Consider the following 6,000-nt stretch of genomic DNA (forward strand, 5'->3'; position numbering starts at 1 on the left):
TTGACTCTAAGGGCAGATTTAACAAGATTCTAGGTGACTCCTCCCATACCTTAACAATCACTTCCCATAACTTACCTCTCTGTAACTACAAATTATTAAATATATCAAAACGATCCTTTAAATCAATGTGTAATAATACTCTTCTTCTCCACAGAATCTCTATTTTAAAATGTTTGAACATTTTTTTGCTTTAGAATGGAAAATCTTTAAACAAACTATTGATATCTAACAAAAAAGTGATCAATTCCTAAGGCCATTGATCATTTCCCTTATGAAGAAAATCCAACCATTCTTCACAATTTAGGATGGTTTAAAATATCGGTATTTCATTGGCCATATTGTATCGATATCACTGAGATCGATACTTAATACTTGACCAATCCGGATTGATTACCCATATTGTTTTAGGGGTAAACAGTAAAAAAATATATGTATATTTTTAAAAGTGCAATGATGAAAATGATCGATACGCACTAATCTGATCCAATTCAAATCAATATCGATGTTGATACCAATACCTAAATCTATGCAACTCAGTCTTGTGGCAGATGTGAGACCTAACCCAATGACTTACTGCAATCCTTAATCCTTTACCTTTTGCTTCGGATTACTTTGCGCTTCTTGTATAACCAGAATTTAAGAAAGCACAAATACAATATTTATTGAAAAAAAACACAACCACGCAACCAGCCAAATTAGTTTGACAAAAGAAACTCCCATCACACCCAATGATGCATAAATCACTGGGCAATGATTGAGCATGGGTCTTTGCTCGATCCTGCAGTTTCAGCTTCAACACTAGTGGCTACTTACGCCTTTGGTCGTCCTCCTTTGGCTTTCACTCTTCAAGACTCTAATGGTAGTGAGGTTAGTTGATTTTCTCGTTTCAGCTGCTAATGCCCTATCTTTCTTCCCCAATGACCCTGATTCACATCTTTCAATGGCTTAAGTTCTTACCCAAGTGACTGAATTCCATAGTTCATTCCTAAAACGGAAAGATGGTCCCAAACTGAAAATATTTTTTGACCAAGGGAGCAGTGTATCCTCACTATCGGAAAGTTTATTAGAGGCATTATCAAAGCAAAGCAAGTTAAAGTCCTTTAGCCAATCGTTAACATTGGGCAACACATTAGACGGATTCACAAGATTCCCAGATTTCATGCATTGCTTTCTGGTAGACCAAAGAAAATAACAAGTGATGATAAAGATGGATAATGTTGGATATATATGTTCATCAAACCCGATTTATTAACGCCAATTGATAAGTGATAACAGGTGTGAAAATTTAGTGATATGCATGAGAAGTTGGATGGATTAATCAAGGCGTTCATCAACTTGGGGCCATAAAAAGATTCAGTCCTTAGTCCTAGACAACCAGCTTCCAGATTACCTTGACAACAGGACAAGAAAGAAATTGGTACCAAGACGTTTCCAATTCATTTTCATAAAGAGCGCATGAAACATCCTAGGAGAAAAATATTGTTAGGTTATTCTTGTTTGCTAATTATGTAGGGGAGGATATTAAAGCGGCAGCGCAGGGAATTCTTTACGGGTTAGTGGAAGCGTCCAAGCGTGGATGGGAGGTATAGGAGTTCTAGAGTGATGTGCAGGGTCTTCACACACTAATGCATCCTAATAATTTTTTTATGTGGCCATCCACTATTTCCCTTCGTCTTGACCTAGAGAATCTTTTGTTTAAACCCACTTTTGTTGTGAAAAAATGTGAAGGATTACCCTATGAATTTAGTTAGGCTTGCTGCCTATAAGGCTTTAACTAGTAGAATTATGATTTAGGATACTAACTATTTGCATCAAGTTGTATTAAACCTGTAAATTTTTATCTTTTTCTTCGAATAAAAAAAACTATCGTTAGGTTGATCCTAAATTGTAATCCATTTCCACAAACAAGACATGAGTAATTACATGTTTAAGAATTGATGTTTGATCATTTGTATGTTTAGGTTGATATACTCAATTATTTGTATGTATGGGAAGTTATTCACATAGTTAGGAATTTTGAATTTATTTGAGAGACAAGTGTTTTCTATCCTCGAGAAACCCCTGCACCAATGGTCATGGCACACCCCTATATCTATGGCACGATAGCCACTCATGGACAAAAACATTTGTCCTTTATTTGAGTGTTAAAACTTTTAAGTGCCGAGCCATTAAACAACTGAAGTTAGAGTGTCTCATCATAAATGAAACTCTACCACTACTTAGCCTATTAAAATTAAAACAAAATGTTAGAAGACAAATTCAAATAATAAATTTTCAATGAATGAAGAAATTAAAATATCTTGCTAGATCCATAAACAATTGGACCTGGTTCATCTACATTTGGGCTCCCTAGTGAGCTTGGACCAATCCAAGGAATCGCACATGTATCAATATCTCCAATGTTGAAAAAAATTAGACCTCGAGTTCTATAAAATGGGAGGATTAGTATCAATCGATCAAGGTCCACAAGCATCGATTTTGGTTTAGCGACAATTCAGTGTATCTCATGATCAACCGTCACAATCTCCTTGAAAATGACATCCCTTCGATTGGAGTTTGATCATGGGATATCACAATTGTAACTAGACAATTGATCATTTCCTCAACCATAAGCTTGATCAGACCATTAAATTTATCTTGATCATCACTTTCATTGCCCACCTTTAATACATAACATTCCCTATATATTTAACTTTAGGATGGCTGGATCACCCTTCCTTGTGGTAAAAAAGAGGTACATGTCCTCCTATCTGTCGTAGGTGCACTCATGAAGAGAATCAATCTCTCTGGCATAGTCCCACCCTTTAATTTGGTGCCTTGGATATGTTTTAATATACCTTTTGTGGGTATTTCCCACTTTATTTAATATGGCATTCAATGTTAGGTCCTCCTGTTTAGCTAAGCGCAGAAAAAATATATTATAAATAATAAAAAAAAAAAAATGAGTGCTTACACAAAGATCCTTTAGGTTCTTGATCCACTTTCAAAAGGTTTGTTGTCCTCCTTAAGATAAACATATATACATATATTTATATAGGAGAGGGTTGCGTGAAAGGAAGAAGGGCTCCTATACCATTGTGAGGGCCAATGAGAGTGCACGTGGAAGCATCAATAGGGATGAGATCTCCACCTTTCATAAAGGATGGGACATTCATTTTGCCCAGTTTGTGTCTAGGCGTAAGAGCCACATACGCTACCTTTTTATGTTTCTTTTTCCCTATATATAGTAGAGCTACACATAAACCCAAGGGGCTAGTGCAGTTGGTGAGCAACGAACTTGGTACGAGCCGTAAACTCGGGCGTCCTGAGTTTGATTCCCACTAGGCACACCTTGGGTCACTCATACGAGGTGTTTAATGCTCTTCACAACTTTCAGTAAAAGTTGAATGGATACCCGTCATTAGCAAAAAAAAAAGCCAGAGCTACACATAAGGGGGAATGCTAAAATGTTGGGACTTATAGAAGTGCAATCTCGTGTTGATCCTCTACGACCTTAGATTGATATTTCTTAATATAAGGTATACCGTTGGGAAATTTCTACCAAATGCGCATCAATGATCTCCAACCCCCCTCTCTCCTTACGAGGAGGGTCTCATGGGCCTCACAGTTTTAAAACATGTAGTGACCATAGAAAGTGATGCTAAAGATTATCAACTAGCCCAACCTCTTTTCTCTAGTCGATGTGGGACCAAAAAGGTGCCCCCCTCGCCTCTCCTGTTTCTTACCCAATCTTTGAAACTCACCAGATCTAGGCTGTTTCTTCAACATGACAAATAGGCTATTTGTAATATTGCACAATCGCATGTTACATTTTATAATAACCACAATAGATTGGCCATAGTTTATGAAGCTCAACTTGGTGATTCGGCTTTTCTTAATTTGGCTTTGTTGTACTACTTGTGGTTGCTGCTGCTGCTCCTGCTGCCTTTGACGGAGCTACTTTCGAATTGTCAGTAGAATTCAGAAATTATCCAAGAAGGGCCCGTGGCCTTGTCCAAATCTCTTGCTGCGGTAACAGGCACAACAAAGATCGTAGCCAGCGCCATTTCCATTGAAGACGCAGTCGCTGCAAGTGAAATATGTGCTATTCATTAACGATGTAAACCCATCACACACTACATACCTAGGGTCCGTTTGATAACGTTTCTGCCGTTTCTATTTCAAGAAACGGCAAAAACATAAATTTCCATTTCTAGAAACAGAAACGGAATTGAAGGTGTTTGATAAGTCATGTTTTTAGAAGTCGATGGTAACCAGTAAAAGAATTGCCACAAGTCGTTTTCAGAAACGGCGAAACAAGTTGAACTTGTTTCTCTTGGGTCGTTTCTTGAATCATAAATAAGTAAAAATTTCTATTTCTATTTCTAAAAATAAGTGAAACGGAACAGCTTTATCAAACGATTTTTGCTCCGTTTCTGCTGTTTCTGGAAACAGAAACGGCAGAAACGCGTTTCTTGAAACGTTATCAAACGGGCCCCTAGTTTGAACCATGTAGAGAAAGACTTCAACGTCCTCAAAATCTAAAAACTTGTTTCCGTCCCTATCAATTTTGTAGAATATGTTATGATCATAAAGGTACCCATTACCTTTCAGGAAATTTTAATAGCAAATCTAACTTACCGGATATTGATTTTATAATAATACCCAAGCAGCCCGGTTCCTCTCTAGCCGGTTTTACATCCATGAGATTAAGGATGAGAATTTGAAACTAAAACCATTTTCCGAATCAAATGGAATCATTTACATCAAAACCGTGAAAACACTTATCATGGCTTTCCTTATTGCATATATATATATATATATATATATGACTCGAAAAATAGGTAGCCTTGTAATTAGAGTTAATTAAGAGAGACTTGTTCATTTAGCCATTTAGGATTTAGCCCAAAAGAAAAGTACTAATGAACAGATTTAATTCGTATAACCACTTTGATATTTTCATCAAATACTAGAGATTGGATCCGTTCAATTTCAATAAACGATTTCAGTTTGCAATTCACACTCTTAGTTTTACCATGAGATCCATCCAAAATACATAATTTTACAGTGTCTTCTTGTTATATTAATTGCTAGACTAGATTGTCCAAGCCATAACCATATGGTATAACACTACAAGTCTACAACACAACAAGCATTCTTGAATCATGATAACAGAAACCATCATCGTTCTATTAAACGGTTCAAGGTTCAACCTAAGGGTGTCAATCAGTTCAGTTTCGGTTATTCAGTTTGGTTCCAAATGACAATATGGTGGACCATAATCGAACCGAGAACCAACTGGGTTCCGTATTTAGATACTGAAACCGATTAAATTCGGTTCAGTTTGATTTCAGTTCTAATTCGATTTTAATTCAATTCTGTACCTCAGATTTAATTCAGTTATGAAAAACGGTTCCACTTTTGAATCATGACTATGATGGATCAAAGGCCATAATGGGCTCAAGTTACCGACTCGGTTCTTCAATTTTTGTTTTACACATTCCATCAATCATAAAGTCTCTCCAGATAATCATTCAAAATCACCTATTAAATATAATAAAACCCATCAAAATCTGACTATAGCATAGTCAAAACATGTATCAGTTTAAGAGCTACAGAATAAAATTGTAAATGCCATTCTCAAGTAAGATCTAAGCTAGAATGAAAAAAAGCATGATAACATGTCCAACGTGCCCAACCTCCTCTAAGAGTCGAAAACTCAAAAGGGAATATGGAAATCCCTCCTAAGTCTTAGCGATAGTACGGTTTTTTTTTTTTTTTTTTTTTTTTTTTTTTCATTTTTTGGTTTAAACTTTTAAGAGTAATTTGGTTCGGTTTGATTTTGGTTCTGAACCGACGGTTTTAACATCCTAAACCAAAACATAACCGAATAGCAATACTCACATGGCCAAACCGAATACAACTGAATTTATTCAGTTTGATTTGGTCCGATTAATTGGGCTCGGTTTCGATTTTGATATTGGTTTCGGTTTGAAATTGACACCCGTAGTCCAACCATCA

Source organism: Macadamia integrifolia, chromosome 5 (genome assembly GCF_013358625.1).
Source record: "Macadamia integrifolia cultivar HAES 741 chromosome 5, SCU_Mint_v3, whole genome shotgun sequence".
NCBI classification, from domain to species: domain Eukaryota; kingdom Viridiplantae; phylum Streptophyta; class Magnoliopsida; order Proteales; family Proteaceae; genus Macadamia; species Macadamia integrifolia.